The 25983-nt window shown below is 43.9% G+C and overlaps 1 protein-coding gene across 3 annotated transcripts in view; it reads right to left on the reverse strand.

Moving 5' to 3' along the window:
• The window catches only part of EVA1A (eva-1 homolog A, regulator of programmed cell death), a 69995-nt gene extending 48782 nt beyond the window's left edge, over positions 1–21213 (reverse strand). For all 3 annotated transcript variants that reach the window (XM_082672340.1, XM_082672339.1, XM_082672341.1), the window contains exon 1: positions 21025–21213. The gene's annotated coding sequence lies outside the window, so the exon portion shown is untranslated. The remainder of the gene's footprint in view (positions 1–21024) is intronic.
• Between the last annotated feature and the right edge of the window lie 4770 nt (positions 21214–25983).

Here is a 25983-nt window from a genome sequence, read left to right on the forward strand (position 1 = left end):
CACCCTTCAAGATCCATGTCACATCACCTCCTGTAAGAACGTTCTCTGATTCTCCCCTCCATACATAATTGCTCCCTCTTTTGCAGCCCTGTAACCCTGTGTGCCAATCTTTTGCATATGGTAAGAGTATGCATTACATATGCATTACAATGCATTACATTGCATTACACTATGATTTCTTCAAAATTAGGGGCCTTACATCAGATTCTCCTTCATGAAGGAAGTGTAGGGAGACTCAAGAACATTGAATTTGGCCAGCTTGTAAGAAATGTAAAGAGGTTTGGGGGAATAACATTCTAAAGGAAGTCTGGAGTCATATTGTGATCCTGGAGTGATAATTAGAGGCATTTGAGAGTCATCAGCTGAAGTATAAAAATAGATGAGGTAACCCTGACAAAGTATACCAAAGGTAGAGGAAAAAGATCATGGCTGAACCCTAGCCTGCCAGTGTCAGATGGAGAAAGAAGAAACTGTCATGGAGACTGGCAGGAAGTAGTCAAACAAATCACAGCATTCATATCACACTGGGCATGAAAAGAATTTCAGCCCTAATGGTCAACAACCAACATGTGCTTGAATAATTCTGAACAAATCCTGTGTGATTTTCTCTCTAGAATTGCAAGTAGGGCAGGACATGACAGCAAACTTGTGGATCCCTAATCCAGGACATTAAAAAAGGTGACCCACTTGCCATTTTATTCTTCACCAGTATTCCTCAAGCAACTGCTTCAGTCTGTCACTAGTGGGGCCTCCCAAGACCAGTATATCTGAGGCATCTGCAAATGTGGAGAACTCACAAAAATAATGCCCTACCGAGGAACACGCAAATGGGAACAAGAAGCATTCCTGGTCATCTGATTCTTTCCCATTTTGGCCTCCCAGTCCCAAGCCGACTTCTAAATCCATTATAATTATTAAAACCAGAGCATAAGCACAGGGACACTGAGGAAATCAGAAAGAGTAGCTCAAAAACAAGGCAGAGTCTGGAAACCCAGGGATGTCCCTCAGGGAGCCAGAGAAAATGGAAATTCTAGGTAGGGGTGTGCCAGCCTTCCTTGGCAGGAGCTGTGTAGATCCTTGAGAAGATGGATAGCTTCCACCTGAGACCTTCCTGATGGTTCCTCACCAGGGGGAGCTAGTCCATAGCCACACAGGACCTGCTTTGTGCCAATTCAATTAAATGCAAAGCAGATAAACTGCTGAGCACCTGGGAGATGAAAAGCCATGAGTCGGGCAGACATTTATCTGATGCTAACAGGGAGGCCCTCTCAAGTCAGTTCTGCAGCTTCCTTGAAACCACCATTGTCTTACACCATACTCCAATATACTGGAGTTCAATCTATTTGTTTCAAGGGTTCTACAAATGTTTGATTCAGATTACATTTTTTTAAGTATTTTTTAAACCATAAACAGATATATTCAGTGTGTGATATGCCAAACGTGAACAATCATAGAATAAATGTTCTCTTGCCAAAACCATGAATATGTTTGAACACATTAGATATGTCATTAATGAGGAAAGCTGTAGTTCTGAAGACGTCATTAAATGATTCAGATCAATGCAAGTCTTAGGCTATAAAACTCTGGCTCAAGCATGCCATGTTCAATTAAACGTCAGGCAAGACTCAGGGATATCCACTGAGTGCATGCTCACATAAAGATATAATAGTAAACTATACAATAATAAGTGACCACATTACCTGTTGCATTGTGGCATTATTGGTATTATTACTGTTTGTTTTATTCTTAGAGTGCTTGGAAGGTTTTTATAAATCCAAATAAGACCAACTCAGCAATGCAGGGCCAGAGTGCCAGTGATGAAAATGACAACTGAAGTTTGGACTCAACATGCCAAATTAAATATTTTTTGCTGTGTTAAAGGCTTTAAGTGATTACTAAAGAGAAACAGGCACTGGAGTTTCTCACAATAGTTTTAATAACATAATTAACATCTCATAATGGCACTATATATTTCACGGAAGAATTTTCTATCAAAGGAAGACAAAAATTCGTTGAAGAACTTGTTCATCTATTCCTTTCAATTAGATTCCTTATAATTAAAGAATGCCAACAGCTGTTACATAGTATTAATGAGTCAACATTAAAACCAAATTTTCCTATATTCTTCTTTCCAGTTTCTGGATCATTTTAATCAGAATAACCCACATCTGCAAGGTATCCTGTTTAAAAACGCTATCACTTTGAATGTCTGGCTGCCATAATTTTCTCAAGGCTGTACAGCCAATACAAAATATGTATAACTATATGTTATAAACTAAAATTATCACATAAAATAATTACATATATACAATAAAATTTTGGCTTCTTCTTTTACTCATTGATATTCCATATAAGATTTCATTTGAAGAGTATCAATGCTAAAAAAAAAATTGAAAATCACTGTGTTATTCAATACATAGGAGAAACCCAATATACTAAGCAGGAAGGAGTAAAAGAAGCAGGTCTTTTTTATCAGAACTGCAGAAACTAGGTAAGAGTTAATGTGCTTCAAGCATAACTGAGGTATAAACTTGGGGCTCAAAAAAATACTTGTTGAAATAATCACTGTAGCAGAAATGCTATGTCCCTTGCTTTTAGAATTGAGAGAGGGGGAAACTTTGGAAATGAAGAAACAGAGAAGACCATGGAAGAAGTTCTGCTTTTCCTATGAGAACCGTCTTCCTGCATGCAAGTAAGTAGGACTTGCTTTGTGTGAAGCAGGACAGACCAAAGAGATGGTGGTCAATGGGTAGCCAAATGTATCCACTGACCATAAAGGCCAGCATAGCTGAAGTGTCAGCATATTGGAAAGAATGCCATGAGCTACTGCTCTGGACATGTGGTAGAAAAAAAGTGGTGACTAGACATGATTTTGAGGGAAGGATGCCAAAGGAAAAGTACAGCCTGGAAAGCAGAAGCAAAGTCCAGTCTAGGAACCATTCATTCATTCACTTGTTTATCAATAAAGCACCTATTAACAGAGGCATGATACTAGTACTGGGGATATGAAGACAAACAAGCCTTGGTCAGTGTCTCTTTGGGGGAAAGGAGTACTGTTTCCAAAGGTAAGCACAGGGAGCGAAGAGAGGATGGTAGGGGGGCATAGTCAGCTCCCTGGAAGAGGAAGCCCCAGAGATGAGTCTCAAAGAAGAAACATGAGTTAATCAACTGGATAATGGCTGAGGATGGGGGAGGGGAACACATTAAACAGAGACAGCATTCACGTAGAAAGACAAGATTTGAGATGGAAAACTATATAGTTGGAGAAAAGCATGTGGATCAAAATGGGTGAAGGACAAAGTGAACGGAAAGGAACAGCAAGCAGATGAAGCTGTTGAAGTGACCTGGGGTGCTCTTGTCAGCACTAAGGAGACAAGGCAGACGCTATGCTGGGGATAGCACAGTATTCAGAATCCGCACACACACTTCCCTCTTCAACAGTTTCACACTATTTGCTTGTGTAGCCTCCCATGAGAACTCCGAGAGCAGAAACTGTCTTTTTCACCTTTTTCATCCTTATATCCTTGGAGCTTAGCATAGTTCCTGGAATGCAACAGGAACTCAACACTTACTGTTATATGAACACTTACTGTTAAATGAACAAAGTTCAAAGTAAGGAAAGGAGAGGCTGGAAGGACAAATGCAGTGAGTGTGGCCTAAAGAACACTGACAAGTGCAAAGGCTGAGAAGCCATCTGAAATATAATAAACTAGGAATAAACAGAAACAGAATCCCTATGTCCTAAGCAGCATATAGAGGAAGTGAACAGCAAAATGACCACAGATGAAGATAACTTAGAGTAGATGCACTCAATCACCTTGGTAAGAGGAAGGAGTCCTGAACTCTCCCTGAGAAAGGGCTGTGTTATAGGTTGAATTGTGTCCCTCAGAAAAGATATGGTGAAGTCCCAGAATGTGACCTTATTTGGAAGTAGGATCTTTACAGATGTAACCAGGTTAAAATGAGGTCATCACGGTGGGCCCTTCCAGATGACTAGTGTCCTTATAAAATGGGGAAATTTAAATGCAGACATACACAGAGGGAGGGCAATGTGGAGAGACACAAAAATGTGTCTAAAACAAAAATGTCTAAGGCTACCAGATGCCAGGGGAGAAACCTGGCACAGATACTTCCCTAGTACCTTCAGAGGGAGCATGACCCTGCTGATATCTTTTCTAGCCACCCCAACTGTGAGACAATAAATTTCTGTTGTTATAAGACATCCAGTTTGTGATACTTTTTTATGGCAGCCCTATGAAACTAATACAGGCTGGTGGTCAAAACAGATCAACAACTGTGGCAGGCACTGGTGTTTAACTCCAGCATGCATTCCTCCTTACCCCTTGCTGGAAGAGCCCCACTTTGTTTGTGTGTCTATCCTCCCTGGCCCAAGGTATGGGTCATGCAACTGATTCACTTCAATCACAGAGGTCTCTTTGCCCTTCCGTGTACCACGTGACCCAATGCTGTCCAATAGGTATCACTAAAAGGACTGCTGTATCCATCATATAATTCAGTTGTTCTAGGATATTTCTCTGTCCTGTTTGAAATATTTGATGTAGAGACTGTCTCTTACTGAACCTGGACAAGGCACTAAAGTAATGATCAGTGGTGTTACTAGACAACCTGAGGGAGAATGGTAACTGAATTGACTTCCTTGACCACAATTGTCAAGTTTGCCGTTTCAGAAGCTAATCTTGACCTCCAGGGTTTAAATCAACAAGTTCTCCCTTATCAGATATTATTACCTGAATTTGACAGTTATCTCCTGGGTGATTAGGCAGGGAATAGGACAACGTTCTAATCTAGACACTTAAATTCAGGGATTCCCTAATCCACAACCTAATACCACACTATCTTCTCCAAATTGTAACATGCAAAAATCATCAGGTTAGAACCTCAAGATGGGGTCTGAGTTTTGATTCATGTCCTTTGTCAAACACAGAAGAATAATCTCATACCTAACAGTTTTTTTCAGCTAAAACACAGCTCTAGTCCTTGTTATGCCAGCTGATTGAGAAACTTAAAGGGCTGGGTGGGTCTTAGCAGGGACTGAGAGAAGAGAGAGGAGGGAGTTGCATAGGCTTATGGAGTGGGGCTTCATGACATACCCTGAGAGGTGGGGAGAAGACTCTACATTTTAGGAATGGCACAGGCTTTGATGCCATATCCAGGTTCAATCTCAGCTCCACCATTTACCAGCTAGATGACTTTGGACAAACAACTTAGCATTTCCAAACCTCAGTTTGAAAAATAGGAAATGAAACTTAATATTCTTAAGAATTCTTAAGAATTATGCTTAATAGTCTATATCTATGCACTCAGCATAGTGTCTTGTGACCAGCAGGTGACCTCCCAGGATGTGCACATGATTCTGAGTCCCAAATACAGAATGTCTACAATTTTTTTTCTTCACTGGAAGAATCACTCCACTGAGCAACAAAGAAACAACTAGACATGTTCCCATCAAATTGGTTATGTAGTCCTGTCATTTTTACCTTGGAGCATGTCACAAACCATTTCTCTTCATGGTCCCTCCTTCTTAGTTCCCCTGAATTAAAGCAATGGCTCCTAAGTGGCCTCCCTGCCTCCATTCTCTCCCCATGCTCCAGTCCAATCTCCAGTGAGCCCCAAGAATTATCATTCTAGAACAGGGATTGGTAAGCTCACAGGTAAATCAAGCCCACTGCCTGTTTTGTCAATAAAATTTTATTGGAACAGAGCCATGCTCATTTGTTCATGTATCATCTATAACTGCTTTCACACTATAGGGGCAGAGGTGGGTAGTTGCAACAGAAACTGTATGGCCTGCAAAGCTTAAAATATTTACTATCTGATCCTTCACCGAAAAAGTTTGCTGCACCCTTGGTAATTGTTCTAGAACACTCCCCTTGGAACTCATCACTCCCTCCAGTGACTTACCTCCAAGATAAAGTCTAATCTGTGTTAGTTGGCCCTTACCAATCTTTCCTGATGCATCTCTCACTATTCCCCTACTTGAAGCCCAAACTCCTTGCTGAATGAGGGTCCTATAAACACACCAGGTTCTCTTCACGCAGAACACCACTACTCCCTTTCCACATAAAAACAAAAACAAAAAACAAAAAAAAAACAACTTCCATCTATTCTTCAAGATTCTTCTTAAATATCCCTTCCTTTATGAAGCTTTCTAGAACTGCCCCCTCAGACCTATACAAGGGTCAGGCACTCCTTCCTTGGAAACAGTATCCTACCAATAAATGGCATGTCATATACAGTAGATATGGGTCTACATATCTGTCTTCCTCACTAGACACACCCAAGCTAAACTGTCTCCTCTCTTTCCCTCCTGGAGCACCCTGTTCTTTTCCAACATAGCGCTTACCATAGTTTGTAATCATGTATTTCTTTGTGTAATTATTTCTTTAATGTCTGTCCCCTAATAAAGTGAGCTCCAAGAAGACAGGAACTAAGACTGTTGGATTCACCACCACATTACCATCACATATCCTGGAGCCAGCCACATAGTAGTTGTTCAGTCTGTTGAATGAACGAATGATTGGATGAATGAAAAAAAAAGACAGAGAGAGAGATTTTACTAATGAATCAAATATCAATGAAATAACCTAAGGAATCAGAAAGTGCTGTTGCTTTCTGAGCACACCAGATACTGCCCCTCAGACCCTTCTGGTACTCCCATGGTCCACAAGGTTGGGCATAAGCACCACTAATAGCTTTGATATGGATGTTTGGAGCATGTATACAGCCCTATTCACTCATTCTTGGGATATGTGTGGAACATTTACATAGCCCTTTCCATGAGATCAAATTCAGACCCCATGAAACTAGAATAAAGCCATATGTACATTTATATCATTGAGTCCACATTTTCACTGAAGCATACAGTGTCCTGACTATGCCCTCCTGGAGAAGGACATCCTCTACTCCTTTCTACTAGGAAAAGGTGGGCAAGACTACTACAACTTCTTCCCTCTGTCCCTAAGGACAGTGTCCTGTCTGTGCATCACACCCATACCCAGCCAAAGGCACTCCACACTATGCCTACATCCAGATGAAAGACCTGCGTGGGAAAGTTTGAGGAGGGAGTTAGGCTGGAATGATTCTTCCTTGACTCATACAGAGGGAATCTTCAAGCTCAAAATGTGACTCTTGAAAGTTTTACTGTTCATTTTTCCTAATACCTGAAGCTCAAGATCAAGCAAATAATTCAGCTGAGTTGCTGCTTCATGTGGAAAAAAATATCCCAAGGCCATTTCCTGTGTGGGCTTTCTGATTTTTGACAGTGTCTCTTTGAGAGACAGCCCCATCCATAAAGGCCTTCTGTGGAGGTGTGTGTGCATTTCACTGAGATGTTTCCAAGAAGATTCCAACCATTCCAACCAAGGCAACTTTATGAAGTTGGCAGCCAAATCCTATTTCCAGCCTGCAGCCTCAGGGATGTCAGTTCCGTGAACGAAGAAAAAGCTGAATTTCATGTTTAAGTCAAACTTTTAACCCTCTGTGGCATCTACCTCTGGTCTGAATGACAAAAGAATCCTATGTATTAAAACACAGAGATTGTCTTTGGATCTAGATAAACACTTCTTCTCAGAGCTTGCTGGACTTGTCCTTTAAGCCTGGTAACAAACCATTCATAAGGAAATGTCAGTCTTTCCCATTATTAAGAACTGAAATTGCAGCAGCCAAATTATCTAGATTCATTTTAAGCATAGGGTTGTTGCCCTAGCAAGCCTCCTTACAAAATATGCCTTCCATTTCCTATAAAATCCAAGCAAATCTCTGTTTCCTTCTATAGATTTATCTTAATCTCCAATCACCTTTCCCTCTGCTCACAGGATCATAGGTCTCATGTCCAGTTCAAAATCAGTGTCCCCCTCTCCCGGGCTGCAGTCCTCATTTTGACCCAAATAAAACTTAACTCACACACACATACACAAAGATCAGTGTCCCCTCCCTTCCACCCACTGTGCTGTGAGTCACTTTCCTTCCTCTCAAGGCTTACTGCCACCCATCATTCTTACTACTCTGGTATCTATAGAGCAGACACCCCAATTCCACATGATTGACAGGGAGCTCTAGCACACTGTGCTCTCTTGGAATATTTCAAAGATAAATTCAGTAGATGATGTACTGTACATAAATTTGATATGGTCTGGATTTAACGACATGTGATAATGATTCATCATTGGGTACTATGAAAGAAATTTTCTCTACTCCACCTAATAAAAGCTGAAGATCTGAAACACATTTCAGGGGCTTATTTATTGAGTCCTAACCATCTACATGGAAACTGTCCAGAACATGGGGAGAGATATTAAAAATCTGTATAAAAAAGAAAAGTGAACATAGAGATACTTTCCCCAGTGTGCATAGTGCATTTGTGGCCACTCTGTGAGGCCTCCTCTGGTTCTGTCCCTCCCCATAGATATTGACAGGTCTTTTCCATCTCTAAAATGTTCCCTCTACCTAATACCTTTAGTTATCATCTTCCCTTTCTTGTTGCTTCCACAGCCAAGCATCTGGAAAGAACTGCCTATGTTTGGTATCTCTACCTACTCACCTCACATTTGTTCCTCAACCCGCCTCATCTTTCAAATTCCCCTCACCAAGTCATCAATAACTTCCTTATTCCCAAATCCATGGATATTTCTTTTCTTTTCTTAATGGATTTCCAGATAATTTGATGCTACTGATCCCTCCTTCCTGGAAACTCTCCTGTATTCCAGTCTCCCATTTCCTCCTACTTTTCTGCCCAGGTCCTACTCCTGTTGCCTTCACTAGAGCCTCTCCTTGCCCTCCCTCAGAGGTCACTGTTGCGCCCTAGTCCCCCCACTCTCAGAGGCAGTCTGGCAAAGCCATAAATAGCACAGGCTCCCAATCCTGACTGCCTTGCCTAAAATCCTAGGTCCATTACTATAGTTTAATGACCTTGGGCAAGTTACTTACTATCCCTGTGCGTCAGTTTATTCATTTGTAAAGTAGGTATAATAGTCTTCTCTGGCAATGGTTATTCAGGGCATTAATACACTTAAAATATTTACAAAAAACACATAGTACACACTCAATAAGCACTGGCCATCATAATTCCTCTTCCCATGCTTTATACTCTCCTTGAACACCATGACTTCATTACCTCTTGTTAAAAGTTTGCCCTTGAATCTTCTTTAAGACTTCTCTCCTGGATGCCAAATCTGCTAAACCATTTGCCCACTAGACATGTCTCTCTGGCTGTCCCTAAAATTCTTCAAATTCAGTTTGTCTGAAACTGAGCTCATCATCTTTTCCTGCAAATGCTTCTCCTCCTCCATAACCTCTCCTGATGAACAGCTCCACTATACTTACTCTTGGTTGCCCAGGCCAAAATCCCAGACAGTCCTAGACTCCTGCCTCTGCCCCCAAACTCCACTGCACAATCAGTCACCAAATGGTGTCAACTTTATTGCCAAAATATTTCTTGAGTCTGTGCCCAATTCTCCACTCCTATTACCAGTGTCTTAGATAGAGCCTCATTTTTTTTTCACCTAGATGATAAGTAACAATAATATTCACCACTATTTTCTCATGCCCATTATGGATCAATTACTGCAGTAGACACTTCACATACTTCATCGTCCATAGTCTCGACAGTCATCTCTCCATGAGGGAGGGGATCATCCATCCCTGTTTTCAGACTGAGAGAGACAGAAGCTCAGAGGCACTTAATAAATAGCCTAAGTTCCACAAAGATGTTATGGGGCTGCTGTGTGGACTGAGGTCGGTCTGACTCCAAACCCCAGGTCTTTTCTACTCTCTAAACTACAGTGGTGTCCTGACATGGTCTTCCTGCCACCTGTCTCATTCTTCTCCAACATCTACTGCCAGAGGGGTCTATTTCTACAATGAAACTCTGATCTAGTCTCTCCTCTGTGTGAAATCCTGTAGTAGCTCCCCCGTGCCTTCAGAGTAAAATTCAAACCCTTTAGCAAGGCTTTTCCTGGTGTGCCACTTTGCCCATTTAGAGATCCGCCTCCCTCCTCTCCAACCACGCCTACCTCTCTTCCCTTCCTGGAGCACACCTTGCCTGCTCCCCTGGCCATGCTGTATTTCTCGCTGGCCCCTCTGCCTGTGATTCTCTTCTCATCAGCCTAGATGCCTCCATCTCAGCCTCCTAGATGCTCTTGGACCCACCTGCTGTCTAAGCTGAGTTTAGCTGTGCCTCCTCTGGACACACAAAGCACTCTGTCTTGCCTCTAGTGCTGAATTTTAGAGTGATGCAACAGTCATTGATTGAATGTCTACAATATGTAAGAATTCATGGTGGACTCTAGTGATTTAGGAATCAATAAGACATGTCTTGCTTTCAGAGAACTCACTTTAATGAGAGAGATGGATAGCAAAATGTCTCATTACTATCTTTGATTCCCCTGTCTGCACACTGGATTTCAGAGATTCTTGGGCAGGAAGAGTACTTGTTCATCTCTGTGTTTCCAGGGCCTAGAACTATGCCTGGCACACAAGGCAGTCGGTAAACACTAACAGCTTGAGCTAAAGAGACAAACCAAGGCCACCAAGCTATCTCTGTGAACACACAATGCCATCTACAGGCACCATCTTCACTTTCATGTGTATCTTTTCCAGACTCTAATATGTCCAAGTCATTGTTTTCTGATTTTCACGAGGTCCTCAAAGTTCACTCCAGCGAGGAAGGAAACTAATGTCAGAGGTTGTTCAGCCAAGTGGAACACAGGATAGGCGCTTCAGTAAAGTATTGTATGTGTCTCCCAATAAGAGGCCCTTCCAGCCCCTTCTCGTGGGCTGCTGTGGCCTATCTTGCCAAGATAAGTGAGTAAAAGGACAAGTCAGCCATATTTGTGTAGGTCCTTAGGGTAAGACAGGTTTGGGCAGCTCTTCTGAAGGGGGGGGGGGTCCCTGTGTAGAAACAAGACCCCCTGAAGTCAGTTCCCTCCGGCTACTGACCATCTGAGTGACACAGGCAGGAGGGCACAGGGCAAAGGGAAAAGGCTTAGATTACGGCAGGTTTTTTTGTAAAAAAGACTTCTTTCCTTCAAAAGCTTATGGTTACTTCTCTGCTGAGCAGTATTTCTGCCTCCTCTCACCTTGGAGGACAAGGTACAAGCTGTCTCGGAGATCAAAGAGGGAGCAAGAGGAGGAAGAGAGAGTTGCTGACCCCCAGAGCAGACAGCTTCTAACTGCTTCTAAGTTCTGACAAGGCAAGACCTCAGACATCAGGCAGAGGAGAGGGAAAGAGGAAAAACATGGAGGAAAAGGCCACTCCCACCCGGACCACAGCAACCCACACACCTGTACTTTCCTTTGTGAAAGCTAGATTTTCTAAAAGTGTCTCTGATGATAATATGACCATCCCGACACTGTCTGAAGCAATGGTGAAGGGCTTAGAGTCTGGTGGCCTGGATCTGATCCCAGGTCTGTCTTTTAGCTGAGGGTGGGATCCTGATTCCTCCTCTGATACTGACCTCAGAGGATGGTTGTGAGGATCAATGCAATAAAGGCATACAAAACCCTTACCATGGGTTCTGGCACCCACCCCAGGTGCTCCTATTGTAACTGGCCACTGGAAACCACCTATGGGACCACTTTCTGTGGAGGAAGGATGTTCCTCAAAAGAGACCTCCCTTCTCACTGCCTCTATTCCCTGACCCCTGACTGGATTGAGTCTTCCTCTGCATCTGTATCTTCTCTGTCACAGAACTACTCCTCTGTTTTGTGCTGGTTTTCTTGTCTATCTCCCCATTCAGGCCATGAGCATCTTGAGGGTCAAGATGTGACTTTCATGCTAGGGCATTCATTCACTTGTTTATCACTTACTAAGTGTTTCCTACATGACATGGGGGTCACTAAGTGGTAAATAAATTACTGAAGTCTGGGAATGACCTATAGAATCACCTATATAAATTGTCCAGTCAACAAGCATATGTACCTATCACCTGTGATGAGCTTTGGCAAAAGACTTTGGGATCAAAGAAAAGGACTGCAACTGTGAACGTGATTCCCAGGAAATGTATCAGTCATGACAGTTGATCTGCTAGGTCACATGCTGGATTTTATGTAAAACAGACCCAAATGATCAAGTACACTCTCACTGTCTGTCTCTGTCTCTGTCTCTGTCTCTGTCTCTCTGCCCCTGCTTTCTTCCTCCCTCTCTAAGTCCAGAGAAACTTAGCAATTACTTACCAATTCATACAGACTTTTGGCTGCTCTAAAGATAATGTTCAAAAGCCCAGAATCGGGAGGAGCCATCCGTACAGTTCATCAGCCAGGGTATTATCTTCCTCGTGTTTGTCTCTCTGGCGCCCAGCACAGAGCTACTTACACCACGTGTATTCCAAACTCACCCTAATTCCTCAAGATACCATCACCAGTCTAGTCTAGTCTAATCTAGATTAAATGACCCTTTCAGAACCAAACAGGATTTCACATAGAGTCAAATAATCGAGGTACATTTCACAGAACACAGCTAAAGACCTGAATAGGGTGAGATGTCTCTCCTTAGAACCAGACACACAAGCAGAACCAGCTTCATTAGGAATCTGCCTGCTGGTCAGTTAAGAGGCAGCCAAACCATGACATCAGAGGCCTAAAAAGCTAGTGCCGGGTCTGACATTCCTCTCCTGGGCTAGTTTATCTTCTGGATCAGGCTTTAAATACCTCAGTGAAAATGCAAGTGATGCCCCCAAAATCTTGAGTCAGACTTTTACTCCAGTCATTAATACCCTAGGAGAATCTGTTTCTCAGATCAGCCATCTGGTGACCCAGGAGAGAGGATAATGCCAGAGGCAGTAAGAGTCTGGTATCTGAAGGGGGAAGGCAGTGCGACAGGGGATCTGAGTGGTCTCTGATGTGTTGATGGACAGGGAAGTTCTCACTCTGCTCCATCCTCAAAAGCAGACTTACTAGAGTATTTCTGTGACCCCCCCCCCCAACAAAACCTCAAGGTCTTGCACACCCAGCTAACCTCATTCCACTAAAATTTGGGAGACAACTTGCCAAAACAAGCAAACTCAGGGGGATTACAACTGTGTGAGTCAGCTGTGGAAGAAGCCAGAGTACACAAATGTGCAGGTGTTTGTGCAAGGTAGTCTGGCCTATACAGCAAGTGGCCAATGGACCAGCAAGGAAGGGGTTCGGCTTTCAAAGGCAGGGCTGCATTCAGGGAAAAAGATTTCAAGTTAGTGAAGTGATCACCTGTAACCTAGTATCCAGTGTCATGCATAACTCAGATAGGGGGTCAGTGACAGGTTCCAAACCTGGTTCTCGAAAACTCCATATGAGTCATTAAATTCTCTTAACAAGTTTTACCTTTAATATATAACAGCAGTCCCCAAATTTTTGGCACCAGGGACTGGTTTCGTGGAAGACAATTCTTCCACAGACTGGGGAAGGGGGATGACCAGTTTCTGAATGATTCAAGTGCATTACATTTATTGTGCACTTTTTTTCTATTATTATTACATTTTAATATATAATGAAATAATTATACAACTCACCATAATGCAGAATCAGTGGAGCCCTGAAGTTGTTTTCCTGCAACTAGATGGTTCCATCTGGGGGTGATGGGAGACAGTGACACCCAAAGTGTGTTGCTTATGTCCAGTCTACTCCGTAATCTTGTCTTGGTTTCTATCACTACATAAAAGCCTGCTTCACAAGGATAGGATGTTGGAAATGAAAGCAGGTTTTTCAGTGCTTTTGTGGCAAACTCAGGATATTCTGCCTTGACTTTAACCCAGAACGTATGGAGATTTGAAGTTGCCTCAAACATACTTTTAAGGTCACTGTCATTTGCGATCTCAAGAAGTTGCTCCTCTTCTAGCACGGACAAAGCTGATTCACCTGGTTTATTCACAAATGGGTCACAGATCCATTCCTTCCTAGGTCAGGGGTCTTTTGTGATTGGGAAGTAATGCTCAAACTCTTTTGAAAGATGAGATAGGTGATCATGCACCAGCTGGGAGAAAGAAGGCCCTGGCTCAGCCTCTTTCAAAATCTCTGCTAATGTTTGAAATATGTTAAACATCCCAGTGTTCACTCATCGCCCCCATAATTCCAGTTTGGCTTTGAATGCAGCCACTTTATCTGCCGACTTGAACACAGCTGTCGTCCTCCCTTGAAGTGACAGATTGAGTTCATTGAGGAGGTTGAATATGTCACACAGGTAAGCAAGTTTTGCAACCCATTCTGTGTCACTGAAATGTGCTGTCAGTGGTGACTCTTTTTCTAAAAGAAATCTCTGGAGCAGCTCTTATAACTCAAAAACTCTGGCCAGTGATCTACCTTTAGAAAGCCATCTGACTTCTGTGTATAAGAGAAGACGTGTGCGCTCTGCGTCCATCTCCTCACAAAGCTGCATGAACAGACATGAGTTAAGAGCATGTACTTTACTTATTTATTTATTTTGAGAATGAGGTCTAATTTTTTTTTAATTTTTATTTTATTTTTTTATACAGCAGGTTCTTATTAGTTATATATTTTATACATATTAGTGTATATATGTCAATCCCAGTATCCCAATTCATCCCACCCCCCACCAACCCACTTCCCCCCTTTATGTCCATGCGTTTGTTCTCTATATCTGTGTCACTGTTTCTGCCTTGCAAACCGATTCATCTGTACCATTTTTCTGGATTCCACATATATGCATTAATACACGACATTTGTTTTTCTCTTTCTGACTTACCTCGCTCTGTGGGACAGTCTCTAGGTCCATCCACATCTCTACAAATGACCCAGTTTTGTTCCTTTTTACGGCTGAGTGATATTCCATCATATGTATATACCACATTTTCTTTATCCATTCATCTCTCAATGGGCATTTAGGTTGCTTCCATGACCTGGCTATTGTAAATAGTGCTGCAATGAACATTGGGGTGCATGTGTCTTTTTGAATTATGGTTTTCTCTGGGTATATGCCCAGTAGTGGGATTGCTGGGTCATATGGTAGTTCTATTTGTAGTTTTTTAAGGAACCTCCATACTGTTCTCCATAGTGGCTGGATCAATTTACATTCCCACCAACAGTGCAAGAGGGTTCCCTTTTCATCATACCCTCTCCAGCATTTGTTGGTTGTAGATTTTCTGATGATGCCTATTCTAACTGGCATGAGGTGATACCTCATTGTAGTTTTGATTTGCATTTCTCTAATAATTAGTGATGTTGAGCAGCTTTTCATGTGCCTCTTGGCCATCTGTATGTCTTCTTTGGAGAAATGTCTATTCAGGTCTTCTGCACATTTTTGGATTGGGTTGCTTGTTTTTTTAATATTGAGCTGCATGATCTGTTTATATATTCTGGAGATTAATCCTTTGTCCGTTGATTCATCTGCAAATATTTTCTGAGGGTTATCTTTTCATCTTGCATATAGTTTCCTTTGCTGTGCAAAAGATTTTAAGTTTCATTAGGTGCCATTTGTTTATTTTTGTTTTTATTTCCATTACTCTGGGAGGTGGGTAAAATAAGATCTTGCTGTGATTTATGTCAAAGAGTGTTCTTCCTATGTTTTCCTCTTAAGAGCTTTATAGTGTCTGGTCTTACATTTAGGTCTTTAATCCATTTTGAGTTTATTTTTGTGTATGGTGTTAAGGAGTGTTCTAATTTCATTCTTTTACATGTAGCTGTCCAGTTTTCCCAGCACCACTTATTGGAGAGAATGTCTTTTCTCCATTGTATACCCTTGCCTCCTTTGTCATAGATTAGTTGGCCATAGGTGCGTGGGTTTATCTCTGGGCTTTCTATCCTGTTCCATTGATCTATATTTCTGTTTTTGTGCCAGTACCATATTGTCTTGATTACTGTAGCTTTGTAGTATAATCTGAAGTCAGGGAGTCTGATTCCTCCAGCTCCGTTTTTTTCCCTCAAGATTGCTTTGGCTATTCGGGGTCTTTTGTGTCTCCATACAAATTTTCAGATTTTTGGTTCTAGTTCTGTTAAAAATGTCAGTGGTAGTTTGATAGGGATTGCATTGAATCTGTAGATTGCTTTGGGTAGTATAGTCATTTTCACAATATTGATTCTTCCAATCCAAGAACATGGTACATCTCTCCATCTGTTTGTGACATCTTTGATTTCTTTCATCAGTGTCTTATAGTTTTTTGAGTACTGGTCTTTTACCTCCTTAGCTGGGTTTATTCCTAGGTATTTTATTCTTTTTGTTGCAATGGTAAATGGGATTGTTTCCTTAATTTCTCTTTCTGATCTTTTGTAGTTATTGTATAGGAATGCAAGAGAATTCTGTGCATTAATCTTGTATCCTGCAACTTTACCAAATTCATTGATAAGCTCTAGTAGTTTTCTGATGACAACTTTAGGATTCTCTATGTATAGTATCATGTCATCTGCAAACAGTGACAGTTTAACTTCTTCTTTTCCAATTTATATTCCTTTTATTTTTTTTTCTTCTCTGATTGCCGTGGCTAGGACTTCCAAAACTATGTTGAATAACAGTGGCGAGAGTGGACATCCTTGTCTTCTTCCTGATCTTAGAGGAAATGCTTTCAGTTTTTCACCACTGAGAATGATGTTTGCTGTGGGTTTGTCATATATGGCCTTTATTATGTTGAGGTATGTTCCCTCTATGCCAACTTTCTGGAGAGCTTTTATCATAAGTGGTGTTGAATTTTGTCAAAAGCTTTTTCTGCATCTATTGAGATGACCATAGGGGACATGTACTTTAATGTGGTTGATAATTTTAATCACATCCTGCAAAACGTTGTTAAGTTCAGGTGACATTTTTTGGCTAGCCAGCATTTCTCTATGGATGACACAGTGCATAGATTCACATTCAGAGGCAACTTCTTTGACCTGAGTAGTGAAACAAGAAAGATCTCCAGTCGTGGCAGCCACTCTGTCTGTGCATATACCAACACAAAAGGACCAATTCAGTTTTCCTTATATGTAATAATTCAAAGACTTGAATAGTTCTGCAGCTGTGGTATTGGTTGGCAACAAAAGTGCACATAACATATTCTCATGCACATCCTCCTGGAAAATATATCGCACAAAACCAAGCAATTGTTGCCTTGTTGTCAACGTCGGTAGACTCGTCAACCTGGATTGCATACCATGGTGACTCATTAATTCTCTCCAACAGTTGTGCCTCAATATCCTCTGCTATTTCATCAATTTGTCTACTTATGGTGTTGGCCGAAAGAGGAACACATGCCACCTTTTGAACTGCAGCCTCTCCTAAAAGTTCACAACAAATGTCCTTAGCAGCAGGCAGGATCAACTTTTCACCAATAGTAAAGGGCTTCTTAGCTTTAGCAATGCAGTTAGTCACTAAGAATGATGCTCTCAGTGCCGACACATTTGATGAAGTGGTGGCTTTCAATAATCGCTTCTGTTCTTTGTGTTCACGTTTGTTTCTTTTGAAAAACTCCAAAGGCTTGTCTTTTAATGCATGGTGCTTGGTCTCCACGTTTGGCTAGGGTTAGCTTGTGGACTTACCAAAACTGTGACTGAGACAAGTGTGCAGTGTGGGAAAGAGGTGTGGATGTTAGTGGTAAATAAAATAATGGGCAAGCCACACGCAGACTAAAATAAGTGTCGGATTCTGACTTAAAGCCTGCCACCAGATGCAGTTGTACTATTGAAGTACATCAACTCACTTGCCCCTATAAAGCCTGCCACCAGATGCAGCTTAATTGTCACTTGCCACTCAGTGATAGGGCTTTGATATGAGTCTGCAAGCAACTGATTTATTATGGTCTCTGTGCAGTCAAACCTCTCTGCTAATGATAATCTGTATTTGCAGCCACTCCCCAGTGCTAGCATCACCACCTCAGCTCCACCTCAGATCATCAGGCATTAGATTCTCATAAGAAGTGCACAACCTAGATCCCTCACGTGTGCAGTTCACGGTAGGGTTTGCACTCATATGAGAATCTAATGCCACTGTTGATCTGACATGAGGCGGAGCTCAGGCAGTAATGCAAGTGATGGGGAGAGGCTGTAAATACAGATGAAGCTTAGCTCGCTCGCCTGCTGTTCACCTCTTGCTATGTGGCCCTGTTCCTAACAGGCCATGGACCAGTACCATTCTGTGGCCCAGGGGTTGGGGACCCCTGCCATATAACACTTGGAGAGAAAACATACTCTGCATCATCAAGTATAAGGCAAGAGACCCACCTGGTGCCATTCATCCATCCATCCCACATTCGTTGATTGATTTAACTCAGTATTTCTGTGCTAGGTGCACATTGCAAAGGGCACATGCTTAGAAAGGACAAAGCTGGAGTCAGGTAGCTCCTGACCCCTCGTCTGCACCTCTAACCTCAAGCAGGTGTGTTGATTCCATAGGCCCACCCCCAAAGAGTTAATGCCATTCTGACTGACCTGGCACACATAAAGCTCCATTTAGCATCAAGTTCATTGGTGCTGACCTAGAACTGTGACAGGAGACTGACCCCAATGTCCTGTCCCTCTGCGACTGGGTTAGGGGCAAGAAGGAGAGGGAAGGAACAGGATTGTAAAAATAATGGCACAGTCTTAGATCACAAGTGTGATGCAGTTGAAAAACCCAAGGGACTTTGGCTTTTATCAATGTACACAACAAACTCCAGCTCATATTTATGGAGTACTTACTTTATGTGGGGCACTGGTTTAAGCCCTTTACCTGCATAGTGTGAAGAGTGTGTGTTTTGCAGTTCAGATGTCTGTGTGAATACTGGCTTACCACTCATTAGCTGTGTGACTTTGGGCAAACTGCTTAGTCTCTCTGTGCCTCCATTTCTTTGCCTGGAAAATAGGGTAATACCAGTACTAACTTAATAAGGTCCTCATAAAAGTTAAATGACTAAAAATATAAAATGCTAAAATTGAGCCATGTCTTGGCACAGAGTAGCCACTCAGTACTAAGATGAACAATCATTATCCTATTAGTTAATCACACTTCTCTGCAGAGAAGGCAGACTATTTCTTCCTGTTTTGTTAATAAGGCTTTGAGAGACTGAGTCAATGTGCTCAAGGTCACAGAGTTAAGTGGCAGAACTAGGATTTGAATGCAGGCAGACTGACTCCAAAGTCAGCAAGCTTAACCACCAGCATGAGGACAGCACTGTGCTAGGTCCAGGTACAAAGAAACAAGTCAGGGGATGAACAAGAGATCCCTATACAGAACAGTAAACACTGTAAGAAAGATACACTGAAAGAAAAAATGGGGGAGGATGGCTGGTGCTAGGGTAGCAGGGAGGGACAGAACCGAACCATCTGCAGGAACTGAATAATGCTTCATCCAGCAGGGGACTTGAGCTCTAGTCTCAAAGAATAATAAGCAATTTGTCAGCCATGGAGGAAGAAGGGCATTTCAAAAAGTCAACACCTAGAATACCAGAAGAATAGTGAGTTGGGTGGAATGGAAAGTGCATACAGGAAGTGTCATAAGGTGAGGCTGGGAAGGTAAGTTGAGGCCAGTGTGAACAGGCATGTAGGCCAATGTCTGTGGTTAGATTTTATTCTGTAAGACAGTGATTCTCAAACATTAATATGCACAGGATCTACCTCTGGTGCTTGTAAAACATGTTCACATGTGCAGATTCCCATCCCTTCTGTTGGGGGGTAGGGGCAACACTTAACATGTTGACATGTTAACAGTCAAAAATGTTTCCAGACATTGCCAGATGTCATTTGGGAGGCAAAATCAAAACCCCAGTTAAGAGCCACTTCTCCCATCCCTACTTTACAGATGAGGAAATCCAGCCACAGAAAACTACAGAAAGTCCTCATCCAGGATTCAAATGCTGGAGGTCCCACTCCAGGGTCTGGGTTAGCCAACAAGCCTAATAGCCTTTTGGGGAGAAAGACTCAAGCCAGGCTTCTGGGGAAGAATTACATATTTGCTGACAGACTGGATGATGGGTACAGGATGAAAGAGTAAGGCTCCAAGGTGAAACTTCAGAGCTTGTCACTGAATTGTGAGGATAGTAGGTACTAAATAAATCATTTGGATTTGAATAGAACCAAGACGTATTTGCTCAAAATGGAAAAAGCCTGGCTCCTCATGGTATGACCCAGCGGTAGGTGTTGGGATTCTGCTCAGACTGCATAGAGGAACTCTCTGTAGGGCTGGGTGTGGGTTGTACGGTACAAACCAGCTGATTCACAAATCCTGGCTGGGCCCCTTCCCAGGTATGTGACCCTGGTAGCGTTATTTAACCTCTGTGCGCCTCATTTTGCCCCTACTCAGAGGCGCACAGAGTAAAGTAGGGATAGGAGTCCCTACTCAGAGCCTTAATGTGAGCACTCAGGCAGTTAATAAGAGCAAAACGGCAAGCTAGCACGAAGTTTCCTCGCCTATCCTTCCAAGCCAGCCTCATTACCGTCACGCGAGTCCCCTATCCAGCGCTCCTACCCACCCCCACACCCCAATCCTTGGGAAGCCCAGTTAGAGCTGCAAGAAGCTGACCGCGTCCCTCTCCACGAGCAGAGCGTCCCCCTGAGGATTTAAGGGGCGCCAACGACTTTGTCACTCCCCAATCCGCTTTGATTTCGGGGTCCCGGGGGTCGCCAAAAGCACGCGGCCAGCTGAGTGCCTCGAAAGGTGAATGAGATTGAAGAGAGCCATGGTAATTTCGGACAGATCCGCCTCCGGCAGGCCCGGGGTCAAAGCCAGTCACTGTCGCGGGCCCGCACGCTCAGCCCCTGGTCCCAGGGGCGGAGGAGGAGAGAGGCGCTGAGATTAGGGAAGAACTCGCTCTCGGAAGCCAGGCTGCATTAGCAAGGAGCAGAGTTGTTGGGTCCAGAAAAAGGAGCCGGGGGGGGGGGGGGGGGCGAGGGGGCGGGGGAAGCAACAGGAAAGTAAGAGGAAGAGAGAGAGTAAAAACAAGCGCTGGGAAGCAAAGTTCCCTGGGGGACCCAGGCTACAACACCTGGCAGGGGGTCAGGAACAAAGCAGAGGCTTCAGGTCAGAAGTGCTCTGGGTGTTTCCGAAGAAGGGGTGTTCCGGGCAGACCAGGGCCCGCTGGGGATGCCAGGAGCGCCTACGCCCTTAGCGCTCTCACCGGCGCCGCTTACCTTCGCCAGAGCCACCGACGCGCACTTCCGGGGTCCTTGCTCTGGGACCAGGAGCCGATCACTAAGGCGAGCACGCAACAAAGCTGTGGCCAGGCTTTGGACCGGCACTGGCGCCTCGGAAAGAAATCCCACGGGAGACACGCTGAGGCGGGCGCGGGGCGCTGGGTCTCGGCCTGGGCGCTCACGGGCAGCGGTAGTGAGCCCCGCAGACGCTGGAGAAGCACGAGTCAGTGGGAGGAAAAGCTTGTCTCATTTCCTTCGGTCTTCCCCCTCCACTCCACCCACTCCGCTCCGGACCTGCCCTCCCTCCCCCCTCCCCCCTCCCCAAGCCAGTGGCCTGTGTGGGCTCTGGAAAGACACGAAACTTCAATGGCTGCCGCAAGCGGCGCCTCCCTCCGCGTCAAGTTAGTTCTAGCTCCGGAACTCCAGCCTGACCCGCGCACTTCTATGGAAGTTTCTCCATCGGCTGTCCGCGGGCTCTTGCCTTTTCCGCTGCGGGGACGAGCCCACATTTGAAAGCAGACCTCCAAGCTGCTTCCAGCATCCATCCTCTCCTTCCTGTCCCATCACCTGCTCCGAGCCCTTTTTTTGTTGTTTGTTTTTTTGGTTTTTGTTTTGTTTTGGCCGTGCTGCAGAGCATGCGGTATCTTAGTTCCTCCCAGGAGGGATGGAAACCAGTGCTCCCTGCAGTGGAAGCTTGGAGTCTTAACCACTGGACCGCCGGGAAGTCCCTGAGCCTGCCTTTATTAAGCTACAGGAAATACTACTTACTTTGTTGAATTTGATCGACTTTTTTTTCTCCAACTGGAGAATTTAAAACCTAAAACATAATTTCGAAGGAATGTTCATTTTGATCCGAAGGAGAGCAGCTGAGGTCTTTGGCCTTACTCATTCAGAGTTGGGGTTTTCTTTCTTAAATTGAACACCTACTTTATTTAAGAGCCTGATAGGTGCTGAGCTGGGCTCTGGGAACTTAGAAAAGAACCAATAGGGCATGTTGCTCCTAGACAATCGTCATATGTAACTAGTGCAGGCAGAGAAGAGGTCCAGGGATTCTGTGGTCTCTTAAGGGATAGGTCAAGGACTGGAAGAGGTATCCACAGAGTAAAAACGGCATGCACAGAGCCAAGGAGGAATGGGAAAGCCCCATCAGGAGGTGGTCTAGCAGGGAACACAGCCAGGATGGGGAGTGATGGTGGGTGAACATGGAAGAGAATGTTGACCAGTCTACCAAGAAAGGATAGGAGCTGCAGAGAACAGTGGGGTGGAGTTGACAAGAAATAGTGACCAAGAGCTGGTAGGGTGCAGATGAGTGGATGAAGGAAAGAGGTAATTTCCAGGCCTCTGGCTGGAGTACCTAGTGAGTGACCAGTGGATAACCAGAATCCAGAGCATCTTCTGGAGATACTATTCCAAGTGTGGTCTGGGGACTGGCAGTATTTTTTTTTTTTTTTTTTTTTTGCAGTATGCGGGCCTCTCACTGTTGTGGCCTCTCCCGTTGCGGAGCACAGGCTCCGGACGCGCAGGCTCAGCGGCCATGGCTCACGGGCCCAGCCGCTCCGCGGCATGTGGGATGTTCCCGGACCCGTGTCCCCTGCATCAGCAGGCAGACTCCCAACCACTGTGCCACCAGGGAAGCCCAGGACTGGCAGTATTAACATGAACTTGGAGCTTGATAGAAGTGGGAACTTTCCAGCCCCACTTAACCTACTGAATCAGAATCTGAATTTTAACAAGATCCCCAGATAATTCAAATGTGCATTAGAGTTTTGGAAGCACTGATCTCTGGACCACGGACTGTGTATTAGAATGACTGGATATTAGACTGTGGAGCCCTGACCATACTTTAGAAACACGTGGAGAGCTTTAAAAACCAATATGAGTGGGCTTCCCTGGTGGCACAGTGGTTGAGAGTCCGCCTGCCGATGCAGCGGACACGGGTTCGTGCCTTGGGCTGGGAAGATCCCACGTGCTGCGGAGCAGCTGGGCCCGTGAACCCTGGCCGCTGAGCCTGCGCATCCGGAGCCTGTGCTCCGCAATGGGAGAGGCCACAACAGTGAGAGGCCCGCGTACCGCAAAAAAGGAAAAAAAAAAAAAAAAAACCCAATATGAGGCCCCTGGTCCCACAAATGCATATTTAATTGGTCTGGGGTAGGGCTCCAAAATCAGTATTCTCAAAATGATGTTCAGATGATCTAATGCAATTACAGTTAAGAACCACTGTTCTAGGCTTATTCAAATGCTATTTCATTTAACCTTAAAATGCACCTCTTCAGAAAGAAAAAGAACACCTATGTGTAAGTGAAAATGTAAAGACTAGTTATCTCCCTCTCATACAGAGGCAAGTGGTCTGCTGGAAAGGGCCCTTTTTTCCTAAACTAATTAGAACCAGATTCTAGCCTCAAATGCCCACTAAAGTACTGTCTGAACTTGGGGCAAGTACTCCCCTCTCAGGCCTCAGTTTTCTTATATGTAAAATGCACTCATGACCAACTCCAGATTTCACCCACAAGGTGCCATGATCAGAGCTCCTCCTAACTCTCTAGCTTTATCAGAAGGCAGATGGAAAAGTGCTATTGAGAAGTGGGTTTTCCTGGTGTAACACTATTCGTACCAGCCTGGTGCAACTGTCATGCATAAACACCAGAGATCAGAGAATTGTGTGCTGAGCAAGGGCAACACACATAAGTGATGCTCGGTAAATGTGTACTAAGTATATAAATAAATACATGAATGAATAAATAACAGTCGGTGGCATAGACTTTCCATGGATTGGCCCTAACCCAGAACATATTCACTTGCTTCCTAATCTAGAGGAAGGAGTCTGAAATTTGGAAGCACTCTGACCCATGAACCTAGCTTTGGGTTTAAAACTACTACTATTAATAACTACTAACATTTGTTGAATGCCTAGTACACACCAGGCATTGGGCTAAATGCTCTGCTTAGGATAACCTCATTTCATTATAATGAAGAAGATACTGTTGAACCTCTGCTGTCCAACTGGTTTCAGGAATCACAGATATAACAGGATGAGAGCTGCCATCTAGGACAGCCTCTGCCTCTGGTTCTGCAACTGGGCATAAGTGGCCAGAGAGCCCTCTTGGGGGTCTTTGGGGTCATTCTCCAGAGACATCAACCTGAGGCAAGGGCTTTGGAGTGACTGCTCCAGGGTCCTATAGAAACCAGTGCTCCCAGAAGCTATCTAAGGGGACCTGTGGACTATTTAAGCCTTGGACAGGAACTCTTCAAAGCTACCCACTTCATGGTTGCATGTGTGTGCATTTACTGCCTTACTTACTTATAAGAGCCAAACCCGGCACCAGTCCTTTTCATGTATATTTCTCTTAACCCTCACAGCATCCTGACATGTTAAGTACTCTTGTTTTCATTTTTTATAAATGAGAAAACTGAGATGTCATGAAGTGAAAATCTGTTTGTCCCTGCAATCCAAGTTTCTCAAGTGGTACACTTTGCTACCACCACTGTCTGCATTTACCACCACCGTTTTGCCGCCACCCTGCCACTTTGATAGAAAGGAGAGTCCTCATTTCAGGTCCCATTCACTTATTACAGTTACACATCATCAAAACTCTCTGTGACCCATTTTCCCACCTGTAAAATAAGTTGTCCTTGATTGCCCTTTTAATAAGACACTATGTGTGCTTTGATCCTCCATAGCCTGAGATGAGATGACAAGAGGTAAACCATAGACTATTACGAGAAACCAAATGTAGGGGGGAGATTTATCCCAAAATGAGAGGGGCCAGTACTTCACTAATAGCACAACTATCATAAAAGAGGGAATCCTCTATTTTCCATCTCTAGGGGGATATAACTAAAGCATAGCATTACATAGCATTTCAGACTTTAGATCAGATGTAAGGAGGAGCATTAAGTCCCTCTGCTAGACCGTGGCAGATGCTCAGGGGCTATCTTGTGAAGTTTCCCCTGGCTATGGGAGAGCTGGCTGGCCTTACGGCTGAAGTGGATAGGAACACAATCTGGGATTGAGATCCACAGGATAAGCCAGGCAGGAACAGAGGCAGGAGGGAGTCTGTGTGCACAGGAACAGCCTCAGCTCCAGTTATAGGCAGGGGTGGGGAATTAGAAGTGGAAGAGTGTTCATCCCAGGAAACCAGGATCTGAAGTAACTACTTCATGCCTGGGTCCAGGCCCAGGGCTGTGAACTAAGCTCTCAGTGTAAGCATTCTTGCTGATGTGTCAGCAGGCTTGGGCCTCCCTGCAGAGTGTGCAGGGCTCCCACGGCGCTGGTGGTAAGAGCAGGGCTCCACCGTCCTGCACACTGGTGTCCTGGCCAGCAGCAGGACCTCTGACTAATGGAAGAGGTCTAGTCCCCAGAGCCCCTTCATTTAACACAAAAGAGAAGTGGTAGTTTTAACCCTCAGTGGCATTTCTTCAGCAGCACTAATGTCATGATGCTGGGATTTGGTAGGAGAATCCCTAAGTCCACATCATTGCTGAACCCTATCGATCAACTTTGACAAGTACCCCAGACACATTTCTGCTGCTTCCACTTCCTAAACTCCCATTTGTGTTTGCATGACAGCAATTTGATGATTTTACACAAAGCTCATTGCGGCGAATTTTTACTCGTACTGGTTTTTGCCTCAAACAAAAATATGACCCCAAACTTTGGTTATTTCCATTTTACAGATGACGAAACTAAGGCACAGCACCCAAAAGGGGGACAACAAAACAAAACTGATCTACCAACTCAACCAAGGTAAGACCTTCAGGCCCCTGTGGTTTTATCCCAAAATTATGAGCCACTTAAGGTACTACACAATTCCTGCAGCGGAATATGTCCAGATATGTCCTCACCCAAAATCTTATGGCCCTGTGTAGCCTGTTTATCAATGCAGTTCAGTTTAACTGCCATTTCCTGGAGACCACCTGCCCTTCACAAGGAATTGTCCTAGACGTTGTAGGTGACCT

Source organism: Grampus griseus, assembly GCF_964374135.1.
Source record: "Grampus griseus genome assembly, chromosome: 15".
In the NCBI taxonomy this organism is placed as follows: domain Eukaryota; kingdom Metazoa; phylum Chordata; class Mammalia; order Artiodactyla; family Delphinidae; genus Grampus; species Grampus griseus.